Source organism: Arvicola amphibius, chromosome X (genome assembly GCF_903992535.2).
Source record: "Arvicola amphibius chromosome X, mArvAmp1.2, whole genome shotgun sequence".
Classification (NCBI taxonomy): Eukaryota; Metazoa; Chordata; class Mammalia; order Rodentia; family Cricetidae; genus Arvicola; species Arvicola amphibius.
In genome coordinates this window covers 29,726,200-29,750,856 of record NC_052065.1, presented here as the reverse complement: position 1 = coordinate 29,750,856, position 24,657 = coordinate 29,726,200, and positions in this window count along the sequence as shown.

Here is a 24,657-nt window from a genome sequence, read left to right as displayed (position 1 = left end):
CCACTCACCATTGGCATTTGACTCCTTAGAACTTCTAGCCTCTCTTCTAGATGGAGCTTAGCTATGTAACACAGAGAAAATCCATTTGTGATATGGTATATGATGACATGTACAGGAATGATTAAAGTGACAGAAATATTAGTGGGTACCCAACAGTGTGTGCTTCAAGGTGTGGTGGTATGAACAAGAATGGTTCCCATAGGTTCATATATTTAAAGGCTTAGTCATCAGGAGTAGCACTACTTGGGAAGGATTAGGAGCTTTGACCTTGTTGGAGCAGGTCTGGAGCTGTTGAAGGAAGTGGGATGGACTTAGGTTTCAAATGCCTAAGTCAGGCCCAGTGGCTCTCACTTTCTGCTGCCTATAGTTCCAGATGTAGAACTCTCAGCTACTTCTCCAGCCAGCCCTTTTGCCTGCATACCTCTACATTCCCTGCCATGATGATAATGGATAAAACCTCTCCACATCCTGAGTGGATTCAAGTTACATCCTCCAAATTGCCCATATAATCCACAAACTAACCCTCCTCAGGTCAATATTCACTCCCTTTTAGCTTTGGATGAAACACTCCCATCTGAGTCCTTTGATCTTCTGAATAGCTGATGAGGAGGTAAATGACACAGTCTAGAAGCAAAGGGGAGTTAGATTTCTGTGGAACAAACCAACTTGAAAGCAACTCAGAATTATTAAACAGGTAATCATTGGGATAAATCCCTTTTCCTTTCTCCTTTCCATGGCCTGCTCTGATGTAGTTTCCTGAGGACTCTTAGCACAAGAGATGTATGTGTTCTGGGCCCTGCTGTCTGATTTCTTGGCTTATCATCAGGTTGTGGCCAGCACTGAAATGAATCACATCGCTTATCTTTCCTTGTTCTTTTGCTTTCTCAGTCTCCCTGTCATGTACTTGCAGTCCTATTCTTCCACTCCTATCTGGAATTATGTTTATTAGAACACTGATACTGCATCTACCCACTTGCTAGGGGTGGATCTATAAAAGGCAAGTTAGATTTCTTGAATCTTATCTACCACAAAAGGGTATGAACAAAGGTTCTGGCAGTTAATATTAATTTACTTGGATGTTAAGAGAATAATCATGAAACTTATGTGTAACTTATTTCCTTTTGCATGTAATATTGTTGCAATTAAGTAGTAAGTGCTTCAAGATGGAAATTTTCTGACTGATTCTACTCAAAGATTGTGTTTTTCTACACCAAAGATTCCTACTAATTCTGTTAAATCCACAGACAGGCATATAATACAACCATTAGGTTCTGGCATGGTAAATTAGATTCTGAATGGGGATCAGATTTTATTTTCAAAGGGCATAGAATTATAATTATCCTTAAAGGTTACATGTTATGGACAGGAGGATTATAAACCATTACGTTTATGTCTGTCCAGCATGTTGACCTAAATGCAACCATTGGGAACAATGTCTCCCTCTATAGTTTGCTTAACTCAGATATATTTTTAAATAAATAAACTTACATATTAGAGGTAAGTTTCTCCTCATTGAATTTTCTCTCTATTTCCTCAAGTGTAGTTTAATTAGACTTAATTTAACTATGAGACAACAATATATGGGTCAATAACTCACCAGTCTGTAAAAGCGCGCACGTGCTTTGGCTTCCATGTCTTTCTTAAAGAGATTTATTGATTTTTTCTCTAGGTTTTGTTTGTCTTTTCATCCATTTCTTTATGAGACCGTTTTCATTTATGGATCTCTATCATCTTCATACAGTTATATTTAAGTTTGTTTTCTCTGTTTCTTCTGAGTTAGGATGTTCAGTTTCTTTCTGTTGTAGGACCACTAGGTTCTGGTGTTGCCAGACTGCTCTTTAGGTTGCTGAAGTATTCTTTCTTATGGTACCTACCTCATCTCTTCCTTCCAGTTGGTGATAGCAAATGTCTCAGCCTCTTGGCCCAATTTTTGCAGTTACTGTTTTGGTCTCAGGGAATGTTGAGGTCTCTGGGATGGGTGGGTTTAGAATGAAGTGGGGACTTATAGATTACCAGGGTCCAATGCAGGTGTGCTGGAGTAGCTGCCTGCAGGAGACTTGCCTTTGGCTGGCTTATTGCAGCTGAGGTGTGTGTGGGAGAAGCCCAGGGTCCTAGGGTATAGAGACTATTTGTCCTGGTGAGGGGTTAGTACCGTACCTCTTGGTTCTTTCAATTTAGTGAGTCTGTGTCTCATAGTGTAAATGAATGACTGTGGCTTGTTCCCAGTCACTCAGACCTGAATACTCACACAGGAACTATATTAATTACAACACTGCTTGGCAAATCGTTCAGGCATATTCCTAGTTAGCTCTTACATCTTTTTTTTTTTTTTTCGAGACAGGGCTATTTCCCTTGTAGTTTCTAGAGCCTTCCTGGAACTAGCTCTTTGTAGGACCAGGCTGGCCTCGAACTCAGAGATCTGCCTGCCTCTGACTCCGAGTGCTGGGATTAAAGGCGTGCACCACCACCGCCTGGCTAGCTCTTACATCTCTGAAATTAACCCATTTCTATTAATCTATGTATTGACATGAGAATGTGATTTACCAGTAAGGTTCTTGCATCTTTCTTCTTCAGCAGGTTACATAATGTCTTTTTCACTCTGCCAACTTTATCTCTGTTCAGATTTCCTGCCTGGCTTTGTTTTGCCCAGCCATAGACCAAAGCAGCTTCTTTATTAATAAATGATAATAATACATATTGACAGAATACAGAGGGAAATCCCACATCACCAGAGAACCACTGAGGATACAGGAGATGGGTGGGGTTGGGGACTGAGTGGGACTTGTGGATTACATGGTCCAAGGTGTAGGGGTAGCCTGCCTGCAGGAGACTTGCCCACTGGCTGGCTTGCCACATTGTCTTAAAGTGTTTCATGGTCAGCTTTTCTCAATAGTTCTCTGTTTTTCAAGATTCCTAAAACTATAGTCACATTGGATCTTCCCATGGTGCTCCACTTCCTGCTGTGACTCTCAGATGTCTAATAAGAAAAGAATGAATAGTCAAGCATAATGACCAGACAAAATGTTCTTGTTTTGAGGTAGCATTTTTATAATTGGTGGAATTTTAGCTGAAATACAGCAATGAAATATTTTTAAAATTATATTACTTTTCACTTACAATAACCGGTACATATTTGTACTTTTACTGACTGACAGAAATTTAACATATAAATCTCACAAGTAGATTTTCATTCCAGGTTTTACAGTGATTATATTTATTATAAAAGAGTGCTCAGGTGGTAATAATAAATCTAAAAGAATGGCATGGCTTTTTAATAATACAAGGGTTATTTAAATAGGCCAGAAATGGTGATTTAGCTGTTCAATATTTCAAAGTCTAAGGTATTAGGGAATATTAGATTTGGGCTAAATATCAAGCTAAAGTCCAAGTTTCAGATGTCCCTAAATTCTGCTTCTGATAATTTTATAGTAGAAAATTTGGGAAATTACTTTAAAGATGTAGTTTTCTTTGGGAAATGTGCCAGGGTATTTATCAGATTTATAGTACCTCTAATATATAATAGTGCTTGGTTTGTCTTTTCTTTTCTTTCTTTCTTGTCCCTTGTCAAGGAGAAAAAAAACCTCACACAATGGTGAGAATATGCACATTTACCAAAATTCCTCTTTGTTTCAATGTTAGGTATGTTTATTGTGAAAATGTAAAGAAGTGAAGTATAGCAACACATGCTAGATAAATATGACAGACACTCTGCACCCCACATTGGACAGTGAGTAGTTTTGCATGATAAGAAGACAAAGCAACCCTCGACTTCTCAGCATTACCAAAATATTGTGAGGACTTTAAAAAAAAGCACAAAGGAGAACATTAAAGTAAAGAGCTATTAGTCTTGGTGAAGTTCTGTGAAGGCTGAAACCATACTTTCTGTATCCATTATGATTTAGTGTTAGTCAAAAGAAATAGCAATTGGCAATGGTTTTCCTCACTTTCACACTAACGTTTTCTGATCACTTACTATAAAAAATTTTTATAGGCGAATTTTATTTTTATAAGGCTAATTTTTATTAACCGTTCGGCACTAGGACATAATAATCCATGCTAAAACCCAAAGTAGAGTCAGTTCATGCTAACCTTCTACACCACCAAGTCAAAACTAAGCTATTTATCTGGTTAGAGAGAGAACAGCCAGATTTCCCAAACTGAATGGTTTCAATTAGCATGATAATGAAGTTCTCTCAATAATTCTGCTTAACTTAAGATACCTGAAGAAAACCTGATGTTAACCAATTATTTTTCTATTATTCCATTTTTATCTTCTCCTTAAAAGAAAAATCTTTGACAATGACCAGTCTGATGATTAAGGATGTTGTTCAATGGCAGACTACATTGGACTTGCGACTATATATAGGTCCTGGGCTCCAGCTCCAGCACTCTGCAGTGTGGGGTGTGTGTGTGTGTGTGTGGTGTGTGTGGTGTGTGTCTGGAAAAGGAGAGATTAATCTACTTTTTGTCTTTTTTAAAATTTGTTTAGGCTAAATTTCTCTAATTTTGTCCTTTGATATATAAATTCCTTTAACAAATATTTATTGAGTGTGTCCTATATGACACTTGCCATAATGATATGAACCAAACTTGATCTTTGCCTGAGTGTATAAGTCAAATATGTGTCTTTCCATCTTAATTTTGAGAATCAAATTATAACATGCAGAGGACAAATACAGTCCTCTCAATTTTTTTCTCTCCAAGAAACGATATTACTCATATCCTTGTAAACTGTTTTATGTTCTTTAGAAGAATAATAATTCTAAGAGATTCAGCACCCCAAACTATGGTTCTGTATATAGTGTTTTTAACAGGCATAAAAGTAAGGAGTTCTGGAATAAGGGCGTTTTTAGGTTCTTCTGTCCTCTACCCACAATGTTATGTACTTACTGTACTCATTTTAGGTACAGAATGAAAATAAATGTTACAGATAGCTTCATGTAAAAAACAAACTCAGTTATTTTTTTAATCCTCAGCAGAATCTTATTGTCAGGGTAGCATATTCTGTACAGATTGATCATGCATACAAAAGAACTGTTTACAGAACCATATCTATGGTTTTTCTTTGCTGCAGTTATTATATAAAAATAGTTTTAAACAGCAGTCTCCTCATATTGATAGCTTTCTTCTTGACTCTTAGATCCTCTCATATGAAAAATCCATTTTCAAGGAACTGTAATTTTTTGAAACCAAGATGCATATGAGGGAGATTATTTTGGAAAAAGAGCTAATTTAAATTCTCTCTTTATTAGTCAGAGCCTGAATGGGAAATGACTGTCTTGAATTAGGATAATTCAAGGGAGAATAAATAAAAGCACCATTTATAAAGATGTAGGCAAGATATGGTAACTATGAAAAGTATTTCAAGAACCGTAGAATTGGTAACTGCAAATACTACTATTGCCAAACTGGAAGGGAGATAAAACAAAAAGCACCACGCAAGAATCTTATAGAGATGCTTACCTTGCTTAAGGAACCCATTTAACTCAAGACAAACTGCAGAGAGGGATTCATACTAAATATATATATCTATATCTCTATCTATCTATCTATCTATCTATCTATCTATGTATATATATATATATATATATATATATATATATATATAGAGAGAGAGAGAGAGAGAGAGAGAGAGAGAGAAATAAAAACCCCAAGCTGTCTTTATTTTCTTTCTGATCTACCACCATGGGATCTCATTAGGCAAACCCAACTGGAAGCTTAGGAACAAGGTAGATATTAATATAGTTTATACAGATAAGAGTATCAAAGGAGACTAGGTGGAGAAAGCTAGAGCATACATCTGGGGGTGGATGTGCAAATGATATACTTTCCCTGCTAGTTAGAAACCAAGACTCTTAAACTTCAACCAGAGGAGGAGATTACAAAGGCTTCTTTTTCCTTCAGCCATGTCTCCAATTTTGTAAATTATGCATGTCATTGTGAAGCTCATTTTATGTAGTCTTAGGCTCAAGTTGGTGTGAATTAAGCAGAATAAAAGCTTTGTCTTTCCTGAACCTACATTTGGTGGCTAGTTTTCCTATCAGGAGTCACTTGGTAGTAAAGCAGTCATTCAAAGTAGAAATTTGAAAAAGGAAATCTTGTGGGAAAGCCTTCGTGAGTTTTAAACTACCAACTAGACATATTCTGGACTATCAGCTATACTTTCCCTTTAAATGTCTCCAGTATTTCTCCCCACATCTACTGTCAACCATAAAAATAAGTGGATTTTCTTACTCTATATTTCCTTCCACATCTGTTCTCCTCTCTGTTGTGTAGTCAGGATTCATTTTAAGTCTCTTACTTTCTGATTCCCCATGCTTTAGGTTTTCAAGCACCTTAGTATTTTCTTTGATTCCAGAGATTTATATGAAAAGGCTTTGAAAGACATCACAAGGGGAGGTCTTTTGGTAGATTTTTCATTTATTCATTTGGGATTTGGTGCTGAACTCAGGTTATAAGAAAGTGTCACTAACAGATAGAATGAACTAAAGCTCAAAGTCACTGTTAATTTTGTGCATAGTAGCCAAGAAGAGAAAGTATATCAACTCACTTGCTGAATAGATAGAAAGTATTAGTGGAACCATTAGGCTGGAATAAGAATTTAGGTTCACCAAGAGCAGGGACACTGTGTCTTTAAAATTGTTCAAAATGTCTAAAAGTTGAATGTTGACATTGCAGTGGTTAATTGACCTGCCTTCTGCTTCTGGGTGTTTTCATTCTTCTACAAAGGTAGAATAGATAGTTATTGATAACTTAGCTTTGATGGCCTCCTCTGTTAGTATTTCTTACTATTACCTTTATTCTGCATTTTCTTTAGCACTGATGGATATTAACTGTGTCTATCCTATTTTAAAATAATGGCCATATGTACTAACTTTTCTAAGTGTAGCCTTTCTTTAGATATTTATTTCACACTAAAAAAAACTAATTTGTGTGTGTGTGTGTGTGTGTGTGTGTGTGTGTGTGTGTGTAAGTGAAAAGATATTTTGTCCCTTTTTGGGTTGTTTTTGTTTTGACATAGATCTTGTATCTGGAATTCAGTCTGGAGTACAACTCACTAGTTCAGACTAGCTTTGAACTCATCACAAGATCCTTCTGCCTCAGCCTCCAGTTTCAGGGATTATAGGTATGTGCCACTGTGCTCAGCCATCATGTATGTTAGTTGATCTGTTCTATCATCTGCAGAGGTTTTGCTGTGGAAATGGCTTATAAACTGAAAGATTTATACTCACTGGGGTGCAGATACCATTATATGTTATTTGTTTCACTGTAGATGAAGTTTCTTGTCTTGGAGTATGAAGAGAACTATATGCTATAGACATAATGTGTGATCCAATAAACGACAGCCCTATTAATTTTTCAGGAATATATAACAAAATATACTATGAGTTTTGAGTAACAGAGAATTACTATATTGTGATTCTAGAAACTGGTAAAGATCAAAGTATTGGCAGTGTTTCCTTCTCTTTGAAAAATGTTAGAGAAAAATGCTTTAGACTCCTTTCATGACTAATGGTGGTTACGTTACTTGTGTTAGCATAACTCCAGTCTTCATAAAGTGTATGTATGTATGTATGTATGTATGTATGTATGTATGTATGTATATGGATCAATTTGTGTGTGTGTGTGTGTGTGTGTTTAGTGGTGTGTGCTGTACCTGCATAAAGAATGCAGAGGTTGGCGCTGTCTTCCTCATTTGCTCTCCAACTTCTCTTTTGATTCAAGGTCTCTCACTAAACACGTAGCTCCCTGAATTAGTTAGTCTGACTGGGAAGCAAACTTCAGGGATCTTCCTGTAACAATTTCTAAGTAACTTATGTTTCATTTCACTTAGGAACTATGAGATAGACTCTTAGCTCTAGTTTACACCTCAGAGATCTTTTCTCTTGTTCTAGGCTTTCCGCGACGCTATCATAAGCAGGATTAATTCAGAGTATGAGGAAGTTAATGACCACATTGATAAGCTGGGCATAGTGGCAAAAGCCTGAAATTCTAATACCTAGAGGGCAAGAGTAAGAAGATTACAAATTTGAAGCCAGCCTAGGTAACCATTTAGCAAAACCGCCTAAAATTTTTTTAAGACTCTATGTGAGTAGCCATTGGCTAATGGTGCATGGGAGCTGATGGATCAAACCTTCCTAATCATGCTCCTAGATGAACAGATATGAGATTTCTTTCAAGTTAAATACCAGACACTAGTAACAATGATCCACTCACTAGTACAGACTTGTTTTCTTTTCTTTTCTTTGTATTTCTTCATTTCTTTACTCCTATTGTCTGAGTTAACATCCTGAATAACTACTGGTACAAAATTTATTTCGAGTTCTTCTTTTGAGGTTTATTTTAGCCATCATCTAAGGCCCTACTCTTTTGGGGTGGGGGGACTTGAGACAGGTTTCTCTGTGTAACAGCCCGAGCTGTCCTGGAACTTATTCTGTAGACCAGGCTGGCATCAAACTCACAGAGAACCTCCTGTCTCTGCCTCCCGAGTGATGAGATTAAAAGTCACTGCCTGACTTAAGATTCTGCTCTTTAACATAAGATCCAGTTTTTGAAATTTATCTTGAGCTATAGATCAATAAATGAGAAATATCTAAATTTCTGTGGGAAAAGAATGGATTAATGATACTTGGTATGTTTTTTAAGTAGGATAGGTTTTAACACACTGATTTTTCATTAATCCCAGAAATATGCAAGAGGGATCCAGAGTCATATGGGCAGAAGTCCAAAGTCATAATAAATCCCAGAGTAAGAGGAAAGCTACCCTCTGACTGAAATCAGCAAAATATCTAGATATTATAGCTAGTAATAGTTGTCCTCAGAAAATACCTGTGTGATAGTTCAGTATGGCTCAATTCTCAAAGCTTTTCCCAGTGAGTACTGGAGGAAGAAAATGCTTTTAGGCCCTATAAAGCCATGGATCATATGCTGTTACCCTGTCATGAATCAAGGTGCTCTAAGACTTCAGAAGTAGTCAGTAGATGAGAAGGCCATCAGGAAATGACCTGTAGAAAGTTAAGTTATAACAAATATATCCATGATATCACCCATAAAGTCATGACTCCTGACACTGAGAAATCATTATGAGTCTAAAAGCCTCTTCTGAGTAAATCACAAATTTACAATAACCTCTCACTTGGCAGAACTGATATTCTACAAAGCTGACCAGGAGGCAAATTTTCTCTGTGGCTGAGCTGGCAGTGTTTAAAAAGCCAAATCAATGCTAGGTATGGTGGCACATGCTTTAATCCCACCCAGGAAGGTCTCTGAGTTTGAGGCCAGCTTGGTCTACATAGTGAGCTGCAGTCCAGCCATGCCTGCATAGTGAGTCCCTTATAATTGTATGGCTTTTGTTTTGCTCAGAAAACAAAAAAACTAACAAAACAAAAGCCAATTATACGATTACTCTGCTTATGGATGACTCTACTATGGAGCGTATATACTTCAGTCCCTCAATATCCATGGCCCTATATTTGGTTAAGAAATTCAATGCTGTTTTTCCTCACAACTCCCTCACATGACTAGTTCTGTGAAATAAACACTCTCTTCATCAAGTGTCTGCCCATAAGAATATATTATATATGACACATAGGTCCTTGTTCCAGAACTGCTCTGCAAATTGTCACTACTTCAAATAGTGTCAAACAGATTAATACAATCACAAGAAATAAAAGTCACTGGTGTGTGTGTGTGTGTGTGTGTGTGTGTGTGTGTGTGTGTGTGTGTAGCCTAGAGCCAGGTATCAACTATACCATCAATTTTCTTTTTTGTTAATTGAAAATAGATAATTTCCTCATATAATATATCCTGATTACAGTTTCCCTTCTCTCTATTTCTCCCAGTTTCTCCCCATTTCCTGTGCTCTCTGGGTCCACTCCCTTTCTGTCTCTCATTAGAAAAGAACAGGCTTCTAAGAGATAACAAACATGACAAAATAAAATATAGTGAGATGAAGCAAAAACTATCATATTGAATTTGGACACAGCAACCCCACAGGAGAAAAAGAGTTCCAAGAGTAGGCACAAGAGTCAGAGACATACTCATTCTCACAGTCAGGAGTCCCATTAAAAATACTAAACTAAATAAAAATGAAGAAGACCTACTATAGACCTTTGTAAGCCCTGTGCTTTCTGGTTCAGTCTCTAAGCTCAAAAAAAAAGCTTATACTTTTGGTGATGATCTTGTCCATGCAAGATCATGTTTTTTTTTCCTCTGAAAGCTCAGCAAATGCAAACTGTAAACCATTGGAAAACTTACTATTCAGAGCACCTTTCTTGTGCTGCTGTTGTTTCTCCTTTCTATAGTATATTGAAAACTCAGAGGAAGGCAGTGTAATAAATAAACAAAATTGACAAAACCCCCCAAATTTATTTTATTTCTTTCAGGGAGGAGTAGCTCTCATACTTTTCTATTGTCACTGTCAGTGCTTGCCTAGCACACATATAGCCCTGGGTTTGATCTTACACTTCATAAAAACCCTTTTTTCTTCATTTACACCTAAAAAAGAGAAAAAGAAAATGACTAATGCAGATATTTCTGAAATACCAAATATCAAAAACCTATTTGCTACTTCCCCTATTATATAAATCCAGGACCTAAAAAACTGTCATTTAACCACTCTGGGCCTCAGGTTTTCTTCAACATAAAGAAGTAGAAACATATGATACCTTCAGACTTTCATAATAATATTTCTAGACAGAGACTGCACTTCCATTTTTCAGCCACCTAGTCCCAAATAACCAAACAGAAACTATACTATTTACAAAACTGTTTAGCCAATGGCTCAGGCATATCCCTAGCTAGCTCTTACATCTTAAATTAATCCCTTTCTATTAACCTATGTATTGCCACGAGGCTCTGGCTTACTGGTAATGTTCTTACATCTTTCTCCTTTGGTGGCAACATGGCATCTCCTTGACTTCACCTACTCTCTTTCTATATTTCTGTTTGGATTTCTTATATTACTTTATTCTGCTAAGCCATTGGCCAAAAAGCTTTATTTATCAACCAATAAAAGCAGCACATATACAGAAGGACATTCCATATCAAATATTCTATCTTTTCTTTACGCAGAAAGTCCTGGGGAATCCCACTATTTTCTCTGGCTTGGTTTTGAGACATTCATCTATAGACTACCTTCAATTTAAGCAAAGCATTTGGGTCAGTATCAGAAGGCTCGAATCTGACTGGCTATTTGGTGCAGGTATAAACGTGACAAAGTGTCTTCTCTTGTCCAATTTCCAAGGTCTCTAATTCTAAGCACAGCATTTCCAAGTTCCCCAGGCTGCCTTTCTTAAAAAAAAGTGCCTGAATCTGCTTTCTAGCCATGCCTTTTAAGACCTAACCACGTAGGGCACAAGGGAAGTGACCTGGGCCCCTCAAAGAAAAGTAGTCTTTCACAACTCTGACTTCAGTATGTTTCAGAGGTACTTTGTTATGAAGGTGACTTCCAGGCCTAACTGAATGTGACTTTTTAATTTTTTTTAATGAAACACTTCCAGAACCTTATTCTCTGGACCCAACTCCAGGCAAACTGGCATGGGTAGCACTTATTTGTAGTGAGTTATATTTGCTGAGTTGTAGCTAAGAAAAATAAAATCTGTCTCAAAGCTGACATAAACTTTTAACCTTTCCTGAGTCCCAGGACAGGGTGCTCCTTCTAGTTTTCCAGAATTTTAGGTTCCTTCCCACTGTGTCTACCTACAGAAGGACTCAAATTTGGTGGCTTTGTCGTGTTATTTAATCTCTGACTGCTCTGGACCATTTCTGGAGTAAGGAGCACAGCATTATGAGAAACAAAAGCCAGAGGGGTAGAAAAAAAGAAGGAGAGAGATGGAGCAAAGATAAAAGAGCTTCTTTTCACTTTGAATTTTATTTCAACAAATGCCCTCTTTTACAACTACCTTCTCCTTTTCAGGATAGGATGCTAAATGACATTTTAATATTTGATATACAAAATTTTTAAAAAAAACCACAATATGAATTATGTATTATAGCTTTTGACATGCAACAGTGAGTTTTCATAATGAAAAATCACTGGAAGGTGATCTTTGAAAGTAAAACTACTTTTGAGTTATGAGTGCTTATGTCTGATTTCCACATGAGTATTAATTGCTATGTTGTCTTTTAACTAAATAAGCACAGATATGTTTTAACAGGGTTTTAAGTAAAAAATAAGGGACATAAATGAGAAATAAATTCACAAAAGAAACAAATAACCAACAATCATAGCATATGTGCATGCTTGTATTGGTAACTGCATACTTATGGTGATGAATTTTATGTGTCCACATTACTGCAGAACAGAATTTAACCAAGCATTATATGTATGTACTTAAGTGCATGTTTCTTCATGAAATGACTATTTGAGTCAGAAGACTGAGAGTAAAGCTTGCTAGTCCTTCTCGGACAACAGTTCTCAACCTCTGGGTCTCAATTCCTTTATTGGAATTAAACGATTCTTTCACAAAGGTTACCTAAGGCCATCAGAAAACAGTTATTTACATTACAATTCATAACAGTAGCAAAACTGTAGTTATGAAGTAGCAATGAAATAGTTTCATGAATGAGAGTCACCATGATCTGAGGACCCATTTTGAAGGGTTTCAGCAGTAGGAAGGTTGAGAACCAATGTTCCAGGGCAATGGGCCTTGTACTTTCAGCTGAAGATCTGAATAGATGAAAAGACTGAGTGAGAGGGAATTTCACCAGAATTGCTTGAGCTTCTGATAGAAGTCATTTCCACCCTTCAGACTAAAGATGAGGAATTAACTCTTACTGGGTCACACACATGCTGACTTTTAGAAGAGCATTTGCACAATTAGTGCTTCTGACACTCAGTCATTTGAACTGAAAAGTAACTATGCTATTGGATCTCTTTTGTCCCCAGATTATTGATTGTTGATAATCTGGTGATTGCTCAGTTCCCTGATTGTATAATTCAATTGTCTCCCATTTGAAGTAGAAATGATATCTATATACATATTTTTAATCTGTCTATTATGAGATATACATATGTGTGTATAGAGATATGGGGTACACAAGCAAATATGTGTATACATATTCACCATATATAATCTATTAATTTTGTTTTCTAGGAGAACCTAGCACCATAGCACACCATTTTAGTAGCAATAAACTAATATTTCATGCCTATCAAATGCCTACTGCTTATTCTATCACTGCTGTACAGAATTAAATCTTGATATATCAGAATGTTGTCAGAGTTGGAAATTAGATAATTTAATATAATTATTTAAGATGATGTGATACCAGAAGAATAGTCATAGGTCCCCAACCTAGTAAATTCTTATTGAAAAAGGGGGATCTTTTGAGGCACACACAGACTAGAAATATACCATCTGAAGATGAAGGCCCTGATAAGGCCAACCTTCTTCCAGCCAAAGGCAGGCAAAAGCCATTGGAGAGCTTCGGAAGGGATGTGAAACAGAGTATCAGTCTTATTCTTCAGAAGAAATAGACCGTGGTGACTGCTTGAGCTCAGACAGATTCTAGCCACTAAAACATAGTTTTGACACTTTGTAAATGGCCATCCTAGCAAATTAATAGATGGGAACACTGGAAAAGTTTAAAGACTATACATACCCAGTGCTGCAACAACAGTGTACGATGGTACTCCTAAAGTTAGAGAACAATGTGGGTAAATGCCTCTTCCGGCCTTTAAGAGAAGCCAGCAAAATAAAATTGTATAATCTCTTTACACAGTTAAGGATTTTTAATGGAATTAGTCATGGAGCCAGTGGTTATTATAACACATTTCAAACACTTAAACTGTGTCAATAAAGGGATAGTTAAAAGCCATAGTACATTAATAATATGACAAGTATCTACTTCAAAGAATGAGATGATTTGAGTGAATTGGTGAAAGGCTGTCCTTGATATGTTGTTTAGTTTATGAAACAAGTGTAAATGAGTGTATAGTTGTGATATTGTCCTTGTAAAATAAATGCAATTTCAATGTGTGTTTTGATGCTTAAGGAGAATGGTTGGGAAATGGTGCATGCAAAATAACATTAACAGTAGTTGTCTTTGAATGCAAGGGTTAGGACCATGAACTAAATCTCATTTCCCTATGTATTATTTTCCTTCTTGATTTACAACAATCAGGAATTTCCTTGTCAAAAATTAACACAGAAAATATTGTATCAAAGGGACCTTCCTAGTTGGATTCCTACAGGAACATACTACCATAAAAATTCTTGCTGCTGCTCTTATGAGGTTTTGGTCCCAGAGAAATTCTCAAGATTTTATAATATCTAATGTGATTCACATAGTAAATAAATAAAGTACTTAAAAATAGTAAGGAAAATGTACAAATAAAGTTCCAATGCAATCTCACCATGATGTTCCGCCTTCACCTCTCTATTGCCTCGTCCCTCATATTCTTCTGCCTTCTCAGTATTTCCCCATTTCTCTTCATCTCTCAAGTATGTATGTATATTCTCCCCACCTGTGTCATAAAACTCTTTTTTTGTGTCAGGGACTTCCTTTCTAATTTCCTGTCTTTTACCCTTAGTTAAATATACTTAAATTCCCACTTAAATATACTTATTTAATTTCTAGAAGCTAGGATCTGCATATAAGAGAAATAAGCATTATTTGTAATAGCCAGATCCTGGAAACAACCTGGATTTCTGGATCAGGATTACTTCATTCAGAATGATAGTTTCCATCTCCATACATTTACCTGCGAATTTAGCACTTGAATAATATTCCATGGTGTCAATGTACCACATTTTCTTTATATACTCACCAGCTGATGGACATGTAGGTTGTTCCCATTTCCTGGTTATTGTGAAAAGAGCAGCAATAAACATGACTGATCAGGTATCTGTAGAGTAGAATGTCGAGTCCTTTGAGTATATGCCAAGTAGTCACATAGCTGTAGAACATATAAGCTCCAGTTTTAGTTTTTTAAAGAAACATCCACACTAATTTCTATACTGACTATACTTGTATACATTCCCACCAACAGGGAATCAGGGTTCCCTTTTCCTCACAGTCTTACTGTGTTGGCTATTCTTTGTTGTCAACTTGACTACATCTATAATTAACAAAAATATCAAGATCAAACTGGACTCTCTAAATGTGGCTTACATGGAGGGCTGACTGAGAAGCCAAGGACAATGGCACTGGGTTTTGATTCTACTCCAGGTATTGGCTTTTTGGGAATCTAGTCTGTTTGGATGCTCACCTTCCTAGACCTGGATCTAGGGGGGGAGGACATTGGACTTCCCACAAGGGAGGGAACCTTGATTCCTCTTTGGACTGGAGAGGAAGGGGAAGGGGGAGAGGGGGGAGGGGGAGGGAAATTGGAGGAGGTGAAAATTTGTAATAATAACAATAATAATAATGATGATAAATAAACAAAAATATCAAGCAGCTGGGTATGTCTATGAAGGCTTTTGTCTTAATCATTTGAAGTGGAAAGACCCACTTTTAATTTGAATCTTTTGAGATGGGAAGTTATACTTTTAATCCGGGTCACACCTTCTGCTAACAGCTCATGCAAAGGGCATGGAAGATGCCTGCTTGCTCTATTTCTTGCCAGCAAGTCCATTTTATCACTGGCACTACAGCCTAATTCTTCAGGATTCTGGTATATACTGAAGAACTGCTAAGATATTCAGCCTCATGGACTGGACAACTACTGGATTCTTGGAACTTCAGATCATAGGGAGCCATTGTTGGACTAGCTGGACTACAGTTTGTAATACATTCTAATAAATATATACACATACACATACCTACATACATACATACACACACACACACATATATATATATATATATATATTATATTTATTAAATAAGTTTTGTTCTTCTAAAGAAACCTAATATACTCACCAACAGTTGTCATTCTGATTTTAGTGTGCAGGTTTCAATTTACATTTCCTTGACCTATCACCTGATAATAACATACACACTGGGTCATTCTTGTAGAGGTTTGAATGCAATTGGTTCCCATTAGCTCATAGGGAGTGGTACTAAAAGGAGGTATGACTTTGATGGAGTAGGTATGGCCCTGTTGGAGGAAGCATATCACTGCATGGATGGACTTTGAGGTCTTATATGTGCTCAAACCATACCAAGTGTCTCAGTTCACTTCCTGTTGCCTGTACAATTAAGATGTAGCACCTTCTCCATTCTCGGCTCCTTTTCCAACACCATGTCTGCCTGCATGCCACCATGTCCTGCCATGATGATAATGGACTAAACCTCTGAAACTCTGAATCACCCAATTAAATGTTTTCCTTTATAAGAGTTGCTGTGGTCATGACATCAGCAATAGAAACCCGAAGACACTTGCACTTGTTTTATCTATTTAATGTAGCTTACTCATATTTTTGGCAACTACAACTCCAAATTTTTTAAAAGATACAAACTATCTTAAATTTTAAAAGTTGAAAAATCTAAATGTAATTATTTCAGGAAAATGTTTATAGTCTGAAGAGTTATTTAAAGGATAGTTTTTAAAAAAAATTTACCAGGGCTTGCAAGTCTTCTAAAAGGGTATAAAGGCGAAGGCTGCCAAGACTGATTACCTGAGTTCCATCCCCAGAATCAACATGATAGTTGGAGAGAATAGATTTTCTCCACAGATAGATTCTGACTTTCACTTGTGTTTTGGGGCATATGTACACATGTACACACATACATATGCACACTCACAGTCAGGTAAATAATTAAATAAAAGTATAATAAAAGTTGTATAACAGCTTGTTGTTTCCTGTTCTCTGTCATGATAGAGGGTCAATGTAAAAATGTGAAGCCACGTGGGCAGTTTGCATCTGAAAGTTCTCTTTCATTATCTGTGTGGGGGAGAGTAGAGACAGAATGACCCAGGCAGCCAAAGTACCGGAGCATCTCACAGGTCAGATACTTGTATTTTCCAAAGGTAGACCAACTGTAAGATTTTTGGCATCAGGAGAAATGAAAAGATGGCTGTTCACTGCATAGACTGTGTGGCCAAGGTAGAAGAAATCCTGGAGAAAGGGCTGAAGGTATAGGAATATGAGTAACAAAGAAATAACTTCTTAGATGCTAGAAGTTGTGGTTTGGAGCCCAGAGCACATTCATCTGGCCCACAAAATCCCTGATCATTGGTATCTATAAGCTGGGCTTCTATGTGGTTCTGGGTATGTCAGGTTTCATCATCATAGGTAAAAAGTGCAGGACAAAAAGGCTGTGCTGGAAGCACAAAGAGGGAGCAAATTGGAGGCTATATGCTGGTTCCAGCAGAAGAATGATGAATCATTGTTGTGGAATATTTGTTTAACTATGTAATAAAAATGTGTTGCAGTTGTTTAATTATGAAAAGATGTGTTGCTGTTTTACCTTGCCTGCCTAAGACACCTGACTGGTCTAATAAAATACTGAGTGGCCAATAGAGAGGGAGGAGGTATAGGCAGAACTTCCAGGCAGGGAGAATAAGTAGTTGTAGGAATTTAGGATTGAGGAAGAAAGAAAAGGATATGCCAGGGAGATTGCAGGGGCCATTCAGACAGACACGGGGGAAGCAGGAAAGTAGGACATACAGAATGAAATAAAGGTAAAAGTCCTGAGGTAAAATGTAGATGAATAGAAACAGATTAGATTAATTTCAAAGAGGTAGTAGGACAAGCTTAAGTCAAGGCTGAACATTCATAATTAGTAAGTCTCTGTATCTTTATTTGGGAGCTGGCTGGTGGTCCAAAGAAAATGCCAACTACAGACCATTCTTCCTGGCAAATAAAGTCTATCAAAAGGCTGATTTTTTTTCAGTGAAATGTAAAAAGGCAGGAAGGAAAAAATTATTTCATACTGGTTCCTATGAAACCTACTTATTTGACAGAATATTTTAAATATTACACAAATTCTGTGTAGCATGTCTTTAATTAGTATTTGTATGGTGTATTATCTTTCATTCTTTATCATTTTACCATATTTATCTATATTCATACTACATATCATTAGAGGGCTGGGTGCAGTGTTGCATGTCTTTAATACTAGCACTCAGGAGGTAGTGGCAAGGATCTCTCTGAGTTCCAGGTCATCCAGGGCGCTATAGTGAGACCACATCTCAAAATCTCATAGCTTGGTATTTTTATGTTTCAATAAATGTTATTGAGCATTGTTCACTTTAAAAATATTATTACTGTGTATACATGAGTACCTTTGCACATACATGGAAAGGAATCAGAGGAAAGATTTTGATTACTGTGTCTGTCTGTCTTTCCAATGTATGTAGTTTCTTCAGATCCAACTCAGGTCATCAGACTTGTGTAGCAAGTGATTTTGCCCACCAAACCCTCTTGCAGGCCCCAGCTTTTTTCTTGGATGAAGATAGATTACTTGACAATATTTTTATCCTTTCAAGGTTTAGTTTTATGTTAGAAATGACCAGATCACCCTACTCATATTAAAGATTTCTATGGTACTCTGAATACTCAAGCTCCTGTTTTATGAATTACAATTTCTTTTAAGATCTCCTTGGTAGAAATTCCTCTTCAGGATTTCTGGATAGTTCCATCTTTAGCTCCAGTTAAATTTCTCCATACAGTGTTACATCCATCAGTACTTGGCAAAGCCCTTGAGGAAAACTCTTGCAGGTCTTTGTAGTGATGGTGGGTAGGAATTTGATAACACTACATGAGCAATAAGCAAGGACAGAATGAGGCTATGCTGTAGCCTCTAAGACACACTCACCAACTGTCCACTCCTTCCAGGTTAGCCTCACCTTCTAAAGGTGTTACAACCTCCCAAAACAATGCCACCAGCTGAAGAATAAAGTATTTAAACAATCCACATTCAATTCCTAACGAGCTGGTAAAGGTAGAATGGTTAATATCTCCCAAGCAAGGCCAGAAAGAGGTATCTCCTTTCGGATACATCTGCTCACCATTTTATGACTAAATTCCACCCTAGTTTGAAACTTGTCTTTTTGTTTCTAATACTTATTTCTAGCAATTTCTAGCACTTTAGTTTGTTTTATACTTTTATTGAAAATAGATTTTTTTCTCATATAATAAATCCTGATTACTGTTTTCTTTCCCTCTAATACTCCCAGTCTTCCCACCTCCTTTTCCATCCATATCTACTCTGTTTCTGTCTACAAATTTCTTTTTTTTTTTGTTTTTTTTTTCAAGACAGGGTTTCCTTGTAGTTTCTAGAGCCTGTCCTGGAACTGGCTCTTGTAGACCACGCTGGCCTCAAACTCAGAGATCTGCCTGCCTCTGCCTCCTGAGTGCTGGGATTAAAGGCGTGCGCCACTACCGCCCAGCCTATGAATTTTTGAATGATATTTACCCTAACCAAACAGACTTACAAGGGATAATAATAAAATAAAAGATAAGATAAAATGAAAACTAACTCATTGGAATTAGATGAACCAAACCAAAACAAAAAAGGAAGGAAAAGAGGCCAAGAGAAGGCAAGAACCCCTCCCCCCCAGAAATCCATTAATCCATAATAAGCACTAAACTGGAAGTCGTAAGTACAAAGGAGCTGGTACAGACCTGTGTGGGTCCTGTATATGCTGCTTCAGTCTGTGAGTTCATATGAGCTCATGTTGACTTAGAAAGTCTTGACTGGTTTTGGTGTCTTCCACCTCCTTTGGCTCCTGTATTCTTTCTACCTTCTCTTCCAAAGAATTCATTGAGCACTGAGAAGAGGAATTTGATGGTGACACCCATTTAGAGTTGGTTGTTCCAAGGTTTCTCACTCTCTGAACATTGTCCAGTTGTGGCTTTCTGTATTTTTCCTCATCTGCTGCAGGAGGAAGCTTCTCTGATGATAGCTGAGCAAGGCACTGATCTTTGACTATAACATAATGTCATCAGAAGTCATTTTATTGCTAGTTTTCTTCTCTTTTAGACCTATATTATTTGGTTTTACCCTAGGTCCCTGTGTTTTCTGCTGGTAGGTTCTTGGTCAAAGCAGTATTGTGTGGGGGTTCCATCTTCTGTTGTGGGCCTTAAATCAAATCAGATGCTGGCTGGTTATTCCCACAAGATTTGGATCACTATTCCCCTAGCATATTTTGCAGGTCATACAGAATTCTAGATCAGAGGCTTTGTGGCTGCCCTGGTACCTGTGTTTCTTTTTCGGTACTCTATATCTAACCTCTGTGGTTATATAGATGTTAGCTTGTATTTTTTTGGTTTAATAGATAGTATCCACTTATAAGCAAATGCATACTATATTTCTCTTTCTGTTTCTGGATTATTTTTCTCACTTTATTCATTTATCATCAAATTTCATGATTTCATCTTTTTAATGGCTGAGTAATAACTCCATTATATAGATTTACCACATTTTCTCTATCCATTCATTTCTTAAGAAACATCTAGATTGTTTCCAATTTCTGGCTATTATGACAAGAGCAGCAAAGAACATGGTTGAGCAAGTGTCTCTGTGTAAGAGTAAGCATCTTCTGTATACATTCCCAAGAGTGGTATAGCTGGATCTTGAGGAAGACCTATTTCCAACTTTCTGAGGAATTTCTACATTGATTTCCATAGTGGCTGTACAAGTTTGCATTCCCATCAGCAATGGAGGAGTTTTCCTCTTACTCCATATCTTCACTAACATAAACTCATTTTTTTGTTGATCTTAGTCATTTTGTCAGGCATAAAATGAAATCTCAAAGTAATTTTGATTTTCATTTCTCTGATAGCTTAAGGATGCTGGACATTTCTTTAAGTGTTTCTCAGCCATTTGAGTTTCCTCTTTTGAGAATTCTCTGTTTAGATCTGTATCTCATCATTTAATTAGGTTGTTTGGATTTTGATGTCTAGTTTATTTGGTTCTTTATGTAACATGAACGGGGGCCTGCTTGTTTGGGTTTCTGTCCTGCCCGATACCCCACAGCAGGCAAGCCCCAAAGAAAAGCACACAGCAATCTCTATAGGTTATAAAACAGATTGGCCCATTAGATCAGACTACGTATTAGCTCTTGTAGCTTATATTAACCCACTGTTCTTATCTATGCTAGCCACATGGCTCTGTACCTTTCTCAGCAGGGCAGCTCATGGAGTCCGGGCAGGAGAGGGAGGAATCAACTTCTTCCTTCCCAGAATTCTCCTGTTCTCATTGCATCATTTCTACTTCCTGTCTGGTTTTCTAGCCTATACTTCCTACCTGGCCAATCAGCGTTTATTTAAAACATGATTGACAGAATACAGACAATTCTCCCACACCATCTTTATATATTTTGGAAATTAGACTTTTAAGGAATGTGTAGTTGTTAATTTTTTTCCCTTTCTATAGGTTGTTACTTTGTCTTAATGATGATGTTCTTTGCCCAGCAGAAACTTTTCAGTTTAATAAAGTCACGTTGATTGATTGTTGACCTTAGTGTCTTTGTAAGTGTATTCTGTTTCAAAAAACTGTCTTCTGTGCCACTGAGTTCAAGGCTATTCTCTGCTTTCTTTTGTGTTAGGTTCAGTGTTCAGGTTTTATGTTTAGGTCTTTGATCTGTTTGGAGTTGAATTTTGTTTAGGATGATAAGTATGGATCTATTTAGAATCTTCTACGCAGCTTTTCAATTTGGCTATTACCCTTTGCTGAACATGCTATCTTATTTTGTTTTCTAAATTACACGGTCTAAAAAAAATTCCCAAAGAAATGATGCCCACCATTTTAAAAATATTTTAATAAATATGTTAGTGAGCTTTCTATAACTTTAGCAAGATACTTGAGAAAAGCAACTTAAACAAGGGAATATTTATTTGGGTCTCATGATTTCAGAAGTTTCGGTGTGTGTTTTGATGGCTTTGTTATTTTAAGCTGTGAAAACTCATAACTTCATGAGAGGCGAGCAGTGGGGTAGGCTGGGTAGGGGATCAAGAACAAATACTACCATTCAAGGGAACACTTACTTCTTGGGTTCCACTTCCTAGGGGCTCCACCACTTCTAAGAGGCTCTTTAAGCTATGAAGCTACAAACCTAATGATAATGTTGGCAATATCAGATTTCATGAACCAGTAATTCCTGAACAACAACATCACAAGTTATGGGCAAAAAGTCTCCAGCACAGGATCTTTTAAAGGGAATATTTAAGATTCAGTATAACAATAAAACTATGTCTAAAGCTTATTTTTATGTTTTCATCACTTAGTTGACTCCAATCTATCCATCCTTTATTTTTTCGTCCCTTGGATAAAGCAAATGGAGTTACTTTGACATCTTTTCTTCTTCTTTTGGAGAGATACACGTTCCCTCCCAATAATCAGCAGCCCTTTTGTGTAGAATCTTTGCTTCTAAGCAAGACTGCAGGCCAGACTACAAAGAAGTATGTAGCTGGCAGTCAGGATCCATAATGTCTCATTTACTTGGCTCCTTATTATGTGCCAAATCATGTATATAATTGATAAAGATATATTCTTGTATAAATTATAATACATGGGACAAAATGTTTACATAACAGTACTTAAAAAAACAGACTTCTTGGCTAGTCAAATGGTAAATTTAAGACCTTAAAAATGTTGGTCAAATGCTATTCTTGAGCAATCAATTGAGCCTTATTATCAGACACAATTTCTATTACAAGTCAAACCATGGCTCTAACAGGCTAAGAAAGCTCTTATTGATTTATATTATTTCTCAGCCTCAGACAGAAATTTAATGTAGAATATTTGGGAGAAGAATTAGAAGGGAAAATGAAGTCAAACTTAGGGGTATGTTACTAGGCATGCCCAGTTTTCAGTCAGAAAATGAGAAGGTGGCTTTTCTAACATTTCAGCTGGCACTTTTAGTTTTGAATAAGTATTGTTTGAAGTTTCCCAGGTTATGAAACAAGCAGCAGCAGCAGCAGCAGCAGCAGCAGCAGCAGCAGCAGCAGCAGCAGCAGCAGCAGCAGCAGCAGCAGCAGCTCAGCAGAGGCATAAGCTGCTGGCTGATTAGCTCAGTGCTGACCTGTAAGCAGCTCCTTCTAGGGTGAAATGCAATTGAGTCTATTAACTCCAGGCTGGAGTGACACCACAGCAGTCTTGGTTATCAGCCTCAGAGCACATTGAGTTAAGAAGGAAGGCACATGGTGGGGAAGAGTTTTGTGGTGCAGATGATTATCAGTGAGAGACTAAGCTGCAAATTACTTCTCTGGGGTGATGAGAATGGGAAATCAGGGTGAAACTTGAGGTTTAGCTGCAAGGTTTGGCCTTCCATATGCTGTAAATGGTCTTGCTCTGTGGGTTGAAGTACTACAGTACTCGTGAATATGTACTATTTGTGGCTACTGTCATTGATTAGCTACAGTGTAGCTTGCTTGATGAGCCTGAAAACTACTATGGAAGGCCTGAGGAGTAGTACAGAATGGCATAGCCATAGGTACTTCTGTGACCACATGGAAACAGAGGAAATTCAGATGTGAAATGCTCCAGACACTGTATAAAGTATGTTTGGAACAACTATATTCTTATCTTTGTACAGTATCTTTGACAGAAAAATTATGACAAAACAAAACAAAACACCCCCCCCCCAAAAAAAACCTTCTTCAGGATAGAGTTTACACTTTACCTTTCTTAGGTCTGTGTTAATCTTAATTTATGAATATGTACATGTGTGCTCACCTGTCATGGGAAATGAATGCTGCTTGTTTCTACTAGCTGGGTTACATCACCTCCCTGTGCCTCTGTAAGTTCATGTGTAAAATGATCCTAAGATGATTATGATAGCACCAAATAAGCTAATAGCTATAAATATGCAGCACTGACATCGTGTGCACTGCATTCTAGATTTTATTACTAGTTTAGCCACTGGTATTATAAGAAGTGACAAAGATTAGACATGTATACATATATAATACACAGCTTAGAATTCAAGCCCAGCTCACTCTTTGATCTTTCATTTTAAGCCTCTTTGAGAAAAGGTTTTTGTTTGACTATGCACAGGTGCAGTTTTCTCAGGTTTGTAATTATGCTGTCATATGTAGCTGCCTAGAAGCTCTTCAAGTGGAGATTTTTATTTCCCCCTTCACTTGCTCTGTAAATAAGAAGCAACTACCAAGAAAGAATAGATGTTTGTAAATATTAACTCTAGCAAGTATGGTTTTCACTGCATAACAGGACTGTTTTTGAGTGCAGCCTCTGTATGCTGTTGCTGTGAGTGCAGAGACGCATATATTCAGCTCCTTCCAATTCTGATATTATGTAGTGTGTACTAAAAACAAAACAAAGCAACCTAGCTACCATGTGCTGCCATGTGCAGCAATCTCTTCAGTTTACAGTTCATCTCCTGAAACTCACAAAATCTCTGTGAAGTGGATGATATTATCCTCACTTTGGTGATTGAGAAATAGAAACTCAGAGAAATGAAGATGCTTATTGGGGTTACAAGGCACTGTCAATCAGGTCTATTGGATTTGACAGTGCTTGAATTAGTTTACCATGCTATACGCAGTTATCTCTGTTTATATGGTCCCCTCTGTTTATATTCCCTTTCTATTGAATGCTTTAATTGTTTCTCCCTTTTGTTTTGTGTTGCTTTGGTACAACTCTTCACCCATAGGTATAATTATTACAGTTAAATGATGTTCTCTCATCCACTCAGACTTTTCCGGTGGTGTGAGAGAATAAAATCACAGTTAACCTTTGATTAAACACCACTTCAAGCCACCTGCAGTGGTCATTAACATAACTTTTGTTTCCCTTCTTGGC